Raw genomic sequence first — 13,005 nt, forward strand, 5'->3', positions numbered from 1 at the left:
GGAACGCCTCGGTGTCCCCCCGGAAGAGCTGGAGGAAGTGTCTAGGGAGAGGGAAGTCTGGGCATCTCTGCTTAGACTGCTGCCCCCGCGACCCGGCCCCGGATAAGCGGAAGAAGATGGATGGATGGATGGATTTTTTTTTGTATAATAATAATAATAATAATGACAAAAAAAGCATAGTTAGAAATAGGGGTGACCCCGAATAGTCGAAGATTCGATGCTTCGATAGGAGGAGCCTGATTCGACTACCGATCTCACGGTCGAATCTTCGCAGAGGTGTTATGAAACGAGGATCATGGCACTTTGGCTATATGAGGACGCTCAATGTCTGATTTCACATAGAACTAGCTTTTATGTAAATACGTTAATATTCAGCCTATTATGATAATGCTGTAGGCCTATATAAAAATGTGCAAAGAAAGAAGCTTTTAATAAATATTTTTTAACGTGCGTGAATAAATACAAACACCCCGTGACAGATTTAAGTTTCACTTTCAATCCGTGACCGACAGAGGAGCGTCTTCGCGGCAAGGATTTAAATCTTTAACAATGTCTGGGATAAGAAAATCTAAAGTGTGGATGTACACGATTAGAAAGGATATTCTCCAAGGCTGGATTTAGCTGAATCGCACTTCTGCCGGCCAACGTTAACAAGTTTCACGCATAGACTGGGTTTCACGTTAGAATGTATTTTATCCGCGCGCACAATTTGAAAAGACTCCAACGGACAGACAGAGTGAAAGACGTTCAGGATTTGTTCTCTCGATCAGGTAACGTTAGGGTACAAGTGATTTCAAAACTTTTCAGCCGGTTCTAATTTTATTTTTGGATGCTGTGAACCTTTTTAGCTAAAAAGACTGCCTCTCCAGTTTAGCATTTATTGTTGTTTCTGCAGTTAAAAAGACAAAGTTGAAAATTCTGGCTACTATCGTTATTTTAATAATTTCTTTATTTTTATTTTATCTATTAATCTGTCAGGGTTATCTAATCTAACTATTTGTGGCTTGTGTTTTGAATATATGTTCCCCTGCACTTTAGGCATTTTGCACACATTTGCTCCTCATCCTGTGACTTGATTATGATTTATTTCGTTTAGTATTTTTATTTATTAGAAAGGTATATTCTGTTCTAATTTAATTTAGTAAATTAATTGTTTATTTTTTCGGTGCATCGATGTTGTGCTGTAGGCTGGCCTGCTCGCACAGGTAATTTAGCCGATTTAATTTGATTTGCATGTGAAATGCAAATCTGCAGTGTGGCCTTTCTGGAGTTATTTATGTTATTTCTTAGTTTTACTGATCAAAAATGTTTTTATACATTTTCTTCTATATCTTTGTGTGATTTTCTGTACATCGCGGCTTTGAAACGTTAAAGCCCCGCCCCCAGCCCCACCCCCATACACATGATTCGACTATTAGTCGACTATAGGCAAGACATGACGATTCTGATTCGACTATGAAAATCCATAGTCGGGGACAGCCCTAGTTAGAAACTATGAAAGCTTGTTTCTGCAATGGAATAATACAATAAAATAAATAGATTTTTAATCTTGTTACTCTGACTTTTTTTTCTCAGAATTGCGAGATATAAACTCGCAATTGCAAGTTATAAAGTCCAAGTTGAGTGAGAAACTCAAAATTCTGACTTTTTTCTCTCGCAATTGCGAATTTATATATCACAATGCAAAAAAAAATCTCGCAATTGCACATTTATATATCGCAATTCTGACTTCTCAGAATTGTCACATATAAACGCGCCATTGTGTGTTATAAAATCCAATTCTGAAGGGAAACAACAACTGATTGTTCAGAATTGCAAGTTTATATCACGTAATTCTGACTTTATAACTCGCAAATGCGACTTTATATTATGCAATTCTGAGGAAAAAAAGTCAGCAATGAATTAGTCAGCAAGCAATTACCTTCTTTATTTTTTATTCAGTGACAGAAACAAGTTTCCATACATAACTTTACTAAAACTTAAATTAAACTGTATAAGATAAAATTACATATTAATAAATACTATAATAGTATATAAATAATACTAAGGGTGTACTCACACTAGGCACGGTTGCCATGAACCGGGCCCGAGTACGATTGTCCCCCCTCCCCACTCCCCCTCTGGCCTGCACTCACATAGGGTTTCAGCATTCGTGCCGGAGCACGCTTACTTCATTATGGTGCGACGGTTTCGGGATAAACAGGAAGAGCGGCGCTCTCACTGAACACAATGGAGTCCAGCACGGTTAGCGCTCACACTGCATGCGAACCGCGCCCGAGTCCAACTGAACCGTGCTCTGGCCCACCTCTTCCAAGCGGGCCAGGGCCGGCTAATCGAGCCGCGCCCGGGCACGGTTCGGAGCACTCACACTAGTCAAACGAACCGCGCTTTGGTGGTCAAACGCACTCGGGCACGGTTCAAACTGGCTAGTGTGAGTACACCCTAAAACAACACTGCCTCTCATACAACAAAGGCCAGACTTGAGCTCAAAGTGTCTGAAGCATGTGTGCAAACTGCTTAGTACCTTAAACACACATTGCTGATGGAGAATTCTCACAGACATCTGTTAGCACACATCATATGTCACCATGTGAACATCCACCATTATAACAGCAACAGTGCCTGTACGACTGGCATCTAACATCTAAGACCTTCCATAAGGACTCCTCTGCATGACCTACTGTCGCCTGACTGTCACAGAAATGGAAATGTTCTCTGTTTAAGTGAAAGAACAGAGGTAAGCCTCTAGGGTACAGACTTGCAGTTTTTGCACTGTTTGTTCAAATCATTCTCACACTTGACCTCCAACCCCCCGCATGCTAAAGGTCATTCTGTGTATGAACAAGAGGTGATGAGAGACTTCAGGAGAGTACATCAGCTGCAGTTCATCACAAAGAGACAAATATCACAAAACAATATACTGTTAAGAGTGTACTCATGTGAAGAACACTTTAACGATCTGAAACTGAATAAAGGACCTTTTGTGCAACTGGAAAGGTTCCTTTGATATAAAAGGTTCTTCACAGAACCATAGAGGCAAATAAATGACCTTTATTTTTGAAGAGAATAGCTTGGAAACAGCTATTATAATGGTTTTGTTTTTCTAGTTACAAACAAAAGTGCATCTGACTGACAAGTAAGAAGAAAGAGTCGTATGGAGAAAAAAACTAATATTTACAGGTACCTGATTAGAAAAGATGGAGCTTGAGGTGTTAAAATGTAAATCGCAGATTTTCAACTAGCTTTGTATTTGTACAATGTCAGTAATATATGCAAATGAACGGTGTTTACTCATTCTCCATGTTACCTGGACCGAGGGCTTTCGTGAAAACTACACTTTTTGTATCCCCGCCCACCAACAGTCTGATCGACAGAGGGTTATTAACAATGATAGGTTTATCACTGAAAATTACTGTCACACTGTGTCTAGTCTTTAAACAGCATTATGGTACAAGTGGAACACTACCGGTATGCCAACAGCTTTCTTACCTGTACGCAACAGCATTTTTTAATCGGGGGTTAAGCAGAACTGACAGAACGGCAGTTTTTCTTTCCGTTTTTTTTCCCCTCCGTTTGGCCTAAAGTACTATATTTGTACTGATCCAGGTTTTTACCTACAAACACTGAGGTTTTTTAGATTTTCCCTCGCAGTGTTCTCTCCGTATTTACAACTCTTTGCAACCTTTAGCCACTGCCTACAACATGCTGAATCCTTCACTGGAAACCGAAAGACTATACATCTTTGAATTCTTGCATCCGGGAACAATTCAAGTTGACACCATTATAACTAAATGTTTGCTAAGAAGTATTTCCTTTAAAAGCAAGGTGGTATTTGACTCTGGTTAAGCGTTTCCATAGGAGACTGATGGCCGTGGCCTTGGACGGCAACATGACCAGTGCATCATACAGTAGGTGTTTAAGTTGTCCTACCTATTTGGCAAAAGGGAAAACAACAGCCTTTTTTCCTCTGTTTTATCTAATCAGGTAGCACCACTTAAAAAAATTATTCGCCTTCTATTGCAAAGGCATCCGAGTTTTATTGAAAGTCCATTTTGCCAGTGGTAAAGTACCCCTTTAAGGAAAAGTTTTATCGTAAGGTCTGGGGAAAAGTCTTTACAAACCAATAACATCAATGGGAAGAGATAAAGAAAGCATGAAATGAAACTTCAGCTGAATATCTTAATAAACTGACAACTATAATGCATAAATGCTGCACTTGGAAGATTTTGATTATGACATTTATGTAAAATATAAATAAGAAGTCAAATGTCATAAAAAGTAATTTGTATTGTTACAAATGTCTTTACATATTTTTCTTTAAAAAAATCTGTTTCAAAACACTTCAATGGTCATGTAATTAACTCAGTCAAAATTATATTTAATATTCACTTATATAATTATATATATATATATATATATATATAGTTTTTTTTTTTTTTTTTTTTAGTCTGAAAAATGTGATGACACTGTTACTCAATATATTAGTTATACCACACCACAGATACAACGCAATTCTGAGTGACTTGGTCTGGGTGTTTAACATCTGTGAGCACACTGCTTTCTGTGCTTATTCAAACTCACTCTCAGGCTGAGGGTAAAGCCCAAGTGGATTTAACATTGGCTTTAGGTGACCCAGATAAAGCTACATCCATCCAGCAGTGTCTGAGCCACAGATAAAACCTCTTTTCCTCTGCTTACTTGATTAGCATGCCATTTACTTTCACCCTGTGACCTGCATCAGTTTCGAAGCCATAAAATGCACACGTTTCAAAGTCGATAGGATTTTTTCTTTTTTATTCAGATTCAATGACAGTGAACCCATCACTACAGAGGTTGCACTGAAGAGGTCCCTTTTATCTTTGCCAAGCTTCACACACACACGCACACTTATCTCCATCATACACCATCTGATAATACTCTTGCTATCAATGAACTCACAAAGGGCACACACATATGCAGGCACACACCACTCCATGGACAACATGAACATATTAAAGCACTATCAAATAGGTTACACCTGGATATAGGCAGGCACATGCTGCCGATCAATCATGTAATTCAGATTAAAGGGCACTCTTACAGATATTTCCAATGCAGCATTCATAAAGTGCTGACAAGGACCTGAGATGATGATCATCAACTTGGGAGATATGATGAGTTCAAACTCCTACACCAGATTAGCTGGTCCTGCCAGAGAAACTCTGACATAAATCACAATGGGAAAGCACTTTTTAGAAGGTTGCTCACAGCTTTAATGCATGCAATCTTACGAATATGGTCCAAATTATTTTCCTTGCCAATAGTGGCTTAAAATTTACCACACAGACACACATACAAACACACACACACACACACAGGTTTTCTACCTCAAAACGAATAGTCGGTGTGCTTTTGATCATGTCACAGATTGTTGTGAGTGTGTGTAAAACAGTACAACAACCATTACCTCCCCTACGTCCTGTGGGAAGAGGTACATCGTAACAGAATTCCTGCTCCATGTCCACCTCAGGGCACGAGCGCCAGTCAGGGACACGGGGAACGGTGCATTGATTTTAATCAGTGATGTCACAGAATCAATGGGACCTTATAAGCCTCAGGTGAGAAGTGGTAATGAGTCGCGGCCTCATGAGAGGTGCTTTTTATTGGGCGAGAGACAAGCAGGACATCTTGCCCTGTCTTTATTTTCGCCAATAGTAAAACTGTTCCCCAGATAACTTCATAATTATGAAGACTGTGATAATAGTATTCCAATAGGCACTGCAGAACATCTTGCCCAGCCAAAGGGAAATGATTTCAGGCTGCAACGCAGCCAAGCGAAATAAATGTGATGAGGTAACTTCACAAAGCATCTGCTCCCACAACATTGTGTATAAATAAAAGGCATCGCAAGTTTACACAGTAAATTAGCATTATGAAATCTTCTCTTAACAAACAACTCAGTTGAACAGCAGGTCATAGTCCTGCCACATGGGAGATATTGACTCCAATGATCTGCCGTTTTTAAGCGGCGCTATTAATCACTTGCTTTGGTCCCCATTATCGCAGAGTGATTAATTGCACTTCCTTAATAAATCTATTTGAATACATTTGTCTGACAAATAAGAATAAAGAAAGGCTATTTTCCCCGAGTTTATGCCCAGCAATAGAGCACACTGGTGATATATGAGCAGAGCCTGATTCTGTTCGCATGAACCCAAGATGCTGATTACAAACAATTATTCATTGTAACTTACTATAATGAAGGGATAATCTTAGCTCATAAATGTATTCCCTCTGCTTTGAACCAGAGCTTTCCTGTTCACATGCTGAGTGCATACACACTATACACGATTGACATGGTAACCTCGGCTGTTGCCATCTGTAACACCTAGGGTAAAAGAGCATGTTGTTTTTGATCAGACATGGTTTGGATCAATACAACCCTTTCTTCACACTCAATAATTGATTGAGTCGTGCCATTGCACCAGATGAGGCTATTTAACCGCTAAGTCTTAATCGTGAGACACTTTCACATATGAAACCTGTTGAACTGCAGTAAAATTGCTGAAATTGGCGATTCACACATGCAACAGCTTCCCGTCTTTGTCTATATTGATAATGCTCACTCATCAGCAGCAAAAAATGGTTGCTCGGATGGAGAGAAGATATGTCCAATTTAGCAAATCACGTCTCTGTAAAAAGTCACATAAAAAGTGGCTGCCGTCAGATTATTTGTTCAGCCAATCAGAATACTTCTGAGGTGCTTTCTGTCTGTCAGTCATCTCGCACATTCACTGCAGGCACTCCTCATGTGTGTATTTATATATAGTTTGGAGGGTGTGAAATGCATCAAAACATCTTAAAAGGAATAGGATGACACAGGAAAATAAAGAGGCCAAAAAGCGATGTAACCAAAAAAGATGCAAGACAAGAGAGCAAGAGCAAGCTTCTCATCGCTGGAGGGAGCGGAGAGCTTGAAAACAGCTTGAAAACAGATGCCAATCTTGCTCCGCTTCTGACTGACAGGTAAATATATTCCTATAGAAAAAAAGTTTTTTTTTTTTTCTGGAGAACACCTAATATTGCTTATAGCACATTTTAAAGAGATAGTTCATCCCAAAATTCAATTTCTGTCATCATTTGCTAATTGCATGGTTATTATAGTCAAATAAAACTAATAAAAAAATAAAAAATAATAATAATTACTTGAAATAAAAAAGCATTAACTGGCAAATATGTAGGCCTACGCACATACATACATGAATACATACATATTATTTCTAGTTGCAACACATACACTTATTGCATATTTAAAAATACAAAAACATGAACTAAAGCTCAAATTAAAACAAAATGTAAAAATAAAGTCCGAAATTCTTGTCCGAAATTTTTGCACATTAAAAAATAAATACGACCTCACATTGTGTCAATCACGTTTACACACTGCCTCCGAAACTTTCGTCCGTCATAAAAAGGAAATTCGGATTGGGTTCCATTTTCTGCGTTTTTTACAAGAGGTGTTTTGACAATTCAGGGCCACCGTATAAGCGAACGCCAAAATCCAGACCTGTTCAGGATCAATTGGTTCACAGACATTGGTGGCCTTGTTTTTAATATGTGGCTCCAATATCGCTAGTAAAGCATCAAACTGAGCCACTGACATCCTGAAGTAAACTTTGAATCGCTCTGGATAATCCCGCAGCTCCTTGTCCTTGATAAGGAGGTGGAACTCTCCTTCCTCTCTAAGCAATTTCAGGATTGGATCGACCCACTATTTCCTCTTTTTTCCCCCTCTTTTTAAGAAGAGAGAGGACAACAAAAGCATCCTCACTGGTTGAAGACTCCATTTTGTATTGTTTTGCGGATTAATTAATACGCATTGGACTCAGTGTGCAAGGTTTCTGTGCGTGACAAATTTGTAGGATGATGAATATGAAAAAAACGTATACAAAGATTTCGGACTCAGTGTGCAAGGAACTTAATTCAAAATACTAAAATGCAAAACACTCAAAAAATGTAAAGTCTATTTATGGAGTTCTACTGAAGGTGTTCTGAAAAGATGATTTGTCAGCTGAACAATTAGCACACAACAGTACAATCCATTGAACACACTTGCATCCTTACAGCCCTGTTTTCATTGCTGTCAAAAGAAATGAGTAAAAGCACTTCAAGGTCACTTTGAATGTTGTTCATCCATGCCTAGTCAATTTTTATAAACAAATATTAAAAACTAAATGCATGAGTTAAAAAGCAGGGTTTGCACTCAGCATGTTTTTTTTTTTTTGTGTGCTTTTTTGTGCTTCCTTTTTTTCTTTCCAACAGCATATCTCGCTGGATCCAAACTGCGAACGAGGGAGAGGGTTACCATGACTGTGCGGTTGGTGGCCTCGTTGATATTCTCCTCCTCATCCTTCTCTCTGCCTGACCCCTTTTGTTAGCTAAATTACATAAGCTGGTGGAACAGTGGCGGAATGAAGCGCAGGGGTCCAGAGATACAAAAACAACAGCTCATGTATACATTATTTCACTAATCCCCCATAAAACACTTATTATGCAGCAATGAAGAGCAGAGATAAAATGATTAGCCTGATGTTGGGGAATGCTCTGCCCATTTCCTCTTATACTCTCTCCAACATGACTGCCAACTGATGCTTAGCATTGCAAATGACCTGCCAGAGCACTAAAAGAAGGGAGAGGAGAAAAGAGGAGGGAGTTTAGGGGGAAGACTGGGGAGGATGTTGCTGGGGCTGGGGAGGAGGAGTGGGTGTGTTTCACTATTTATAAAGGCAAACGCATTCTGTATAAGCTCTTTGATGGAGTGCAAACCCATGGCTCCAAGGACAAGAGAGAGCCCGATAATGTGATAAGTGGCCTGGCTGATTTGATTCCGTTCCAAGTCAAACACATGTTTTATTCTGCTCCATTTGATGCCGGTGCCATTACCTGTCTACCTGACCAGACATGGAAAAGTGCAATGATGAGAATGCCAAACAAAACAATCAAATCTCCTTGTGTCGCAAAATACTGTAGATTTAGCAGTTGGGCACATTTTTTGTAGGTTCCGGTAGCTTGCAACTCAAGGCATTCGGTTTTGGCAAAGTTTAATCTACTTAGATTACAGTGGATTACAGTAGATTACTACCTAATTTAGATTAGGCCGTTTAAACAACTACGTATTACTACTAAAAACTTTTTACGCGTTTTGGCTGTTCGTGTACACGACAACAGTGTTTTGGTGGCATGAAAACAAGCTTTTGAAAACAGGTTAAAAGTGTATGTTTTTAACGATACTGTTTTCATCCCCATGTAAACAGCAAAAACACGACGGTGACATCATGCGGATGCGTATTACGTGTGAACATGATTTCACCAAGTACCACATGTTCCTGGATCAACATCTTTGTTGATCCTGGAACAACTTTCCAATCAACCAATCAGATTTGAGGGACAAGTTTACAATTTATGTCAAGTTTAGGTTTAGAACTAGGCTTCAACATCAGTGTTATTCTATCATTTCCCTCTAATTTTAGGGAAAAGTTATGGGTAGGGTTAGGTTTAGGGGTAGGGATAGGGTAAGGACAAAATTTTGGGACAGAAATGTTATTCCAGGATCAACAAAATATGTTGATCCAGGAACATGTCTTACTTGGCAAAATCACGGTGACCGTGAACGGGGATTGTTTTGACAACGTTGTCACACGAAAAAAGCAAAGGGAAACCTTTTCTGTTTTTAGTACATCGTCTTCATGTAAACGTACCCTTAAAGTATAGTTCACTCCAGAAAATTAAAATCTTCATTTACTCACCCTTATTTGAACACTATTGACTTTCAAAATATCTTTTTTTGAGTTGCATAGAAGAAAGCAAGCCCTAAATGGGTTGAATGACATGTGGGTTAGTAAGTGGGTTCAAATTAGACCAATCTACATTTTATATAACTGATAAAAAAAAAAATAAAAAAAAAAAGAAAAGTTTATGCAAATGGTCACTGCTGGTCTAGGTCAACAAATTGTAAAATGCAGACCACCTAACACAACAAATCTAATTTGATTTTTAGTTTTGCAACATCATTGAAATCAGCCAGACTGCTAGTACTCTTAGCCAGTGAGCCAACTATTCACTAATCAAGAAGTTAGAAAAAAATATATGTTTATGTATTTAATTATGTATATAATGCATAACGGTTCGAAAAAATGTATGTTTGAACTTAGACAAAACACTTTATCATAAAATAAAAGTTTATTTAATTTGTGTTAATTAATTCATTCAAATCTGGTCATTTCTGAAATTTATAATGATTTTTTTTAGCTCAGTTGTTTATATTAATACATTAAAATGAATCATTCAAAATATTTAAACCAGTTCTTGCAGACCACTTGTAATTCTTCACAGACCACCAGTGATCCGTGGACCACAGTTTGAGAATCCCTGGTCTAGCCTGATTGCAACTGTTGTGCGATATGAGACAATCAGATAATCAGATAATATTTGCCATTTAAGTCACGTGGAGTAGGATTTTGGATGAATTAGTCTGCCAAACCATCCATCCATCCATCCACCCCTCCATCCATCCATAAATCAATCAACAAATACTTTATTATGTCACGGCTGTTTAGTACACAGTATTTAAGTTGTTATTATTGAGTGTGATGTCTATGCTGTGCCTCAATATTTACAAATAGCTAAAGCCAAAATTCATTTTGTATCAAGGCAGAAAGTTAATCTGAACCTATATTGTTCCAACCTCTAATTTGACATGTAACAGGATATGATGTGAGGCGGAATACAGACAGAGGTGGGTGAATGAAACTGAAGTATACTTTTTTTCCTCAGTAGAGCTACTAGGCATGGAAGCTGGTGCTTTTATTTGATGTGACAGCTACGTTTGACGGCATGTACAGGTTTTCTCACTTCCCTATCTCAATCTTCTTAGATCTGGAGCAGGTGCGTCCAGAGAGACAGTGTTTGCTCTAAGGTCTGCATAGTCTGAAGTTTGTCTTGCTGGTCTGGGGGAAGAAAAATAAGGCTGTGCAGCACCTGTGCAAACTTGTATATCTGTTATCTGGCGTTTCTAGGTTTTGCAGACACAAAAGCCTCCTCTGCTAATTTGACCAGTCCCTCTTTCCTAGATATTTAATGACAGCTCGTCTTAGTCTTATTCTCTCCAAAACTGTGTCCTTTTCTCAAACACTACGTTATTCTAAAAATATCAATTTATCAAAAGTGGTCAAAAGTGGACATTGCATCAAAAAACAACAAAAAGCAAAACAAAACAAGACAAAAATAAAACAAACTAAAAAAAACAAGACAAAACAAAAAACAACTAGACTAAAACTAAACTAAACAAAACACAAGACAAAAATAAAACTAACTATATAAAAAAAACAAGACAAAAAAAAAAAAAAACGACTAGACTAAAACTAAACTAAACAAAACACAAGACAAAAATAAAACAAACTATATAAAAAACAAGACAAAACAAAAACCGACTAGACTAAAACTAAACTAAACAAAACACAAGACAAAACAAAAAAAGACTAGACAAAAACTAAACTAAACTAAAATGCAGACAATCCCTCAACGTTCCCATATTCCTTTTGTCTTTTCTCTCACTTAACATTTCAAAAATCTAATTTTGCATATTAACTTAATGCATATTAAGCATAATTCTGATGAAATTCATCAGCATATTACTCACATTAGATATTTTATGTGAATTAATAACAAATGTATAAAAAAAACACTTGATGCTGATATCATGGACATGCATGGAAGCCTTGTTGGGAGTAATGTGAAAAGGTATTTCACCAATTCGCTAGCATTAGCTGTAACACTTTATGAGTGTAACAAGTGGCCGTGTTTTCTGTTGCAAATCAGGTGCAAAAGTCACCGTGTATAATTCAAAACCCCAGAGAAAATGTTTAGAGTTATTATAACCTTTCTTTAGATGTACTTTGTGACCAGGATTTGGGAAATCATTCCTCCCCATGTTCTTAAATGAAGCTGGTAATTACAAACAGCTTGACACTGGGGTAATCACGCCTCCTATGTGGATAAGGCCTTGCATATTTACAACAACACACTGTATTGGTAATGGTTTGCACACTTGAATATGCCCTCTTTTTTTCTTCCCTTCTGTCGGTGTGTTTGCTCACCAGTGCATTGCAGAGGTGATTTATGGGCCTCATGGAACGGGTCAGAATGTTGAGGCCGACTTTATTTACTCACGTAGCCATTAAGATGACTTCACCTCCCTTCAGGGAATGAAAACCTGCTGAAAACGAAATCATCATAATTGTCATATATATTTTATCAGCATATAGATAAAGCACAGGCTGCACCAACTAAGCATTTGAATGGATTGTGTTCGAATGCGTGTAAAAGAGAGAGACTCAGAGACAGAGAAAAGAGAGAGCACTGCATCACAGGAAAGTGAAGCCGTGAGGTGAGAATATGTGGCATTTTTGTAATGCCTCATGATTTTCCACTAGGAGGCAATTTTTCATTTTCACATTTAGTCACAACCCACCACATGCCCCATATTCTGACATTTCGAAATTAAAAAAGAAAGAGCACCAAATTATAGGTCAGGAACGAATGTTGGAGGGAGATGTGTGAAATGAGAAGAAAAGTACAAGATAAAATAGGAAATAAAAATGGGAACAGATGTAAGATGAAAAGCATGTGATTTAACTTATCTGTTCACATGCAGTCAACTTGCTGTGCTGTTTTATAAGCTTGGTTTATCACGTCAGCACTTATTAACACATTGTGTCGCAAATGTACAGTATGCGTCTTTGAGAGTGTGAGGGGAGATTTGGAGAGCGGAATTCAATGATTGAACACATAAAATGTGCCTATATGTCCATTTGATCAACCAGTGAATGAACTCTGGAGGAGATTCAATGTACTATGAAAACATACTGTAAAAGTTCTTCTACAGTACAAAAGACCATCTACTGAAACCAAGCTGCAAACATAACTCATTATGAAATCCTCTGACTTTTAACAATAAAATTCCAAATA

This window comes from Leuciscus leuciscus, assembly GCF_965113295.1.
Source record: "Leuciscus leuciscus genome assembly, chromosome: 12".
NCBI lineage: Eukaryota > Metazoa > Chordata > Actinopteri > Cypriniformes > Leuciscidae > Leuciscus > Leuciscus leuciscus.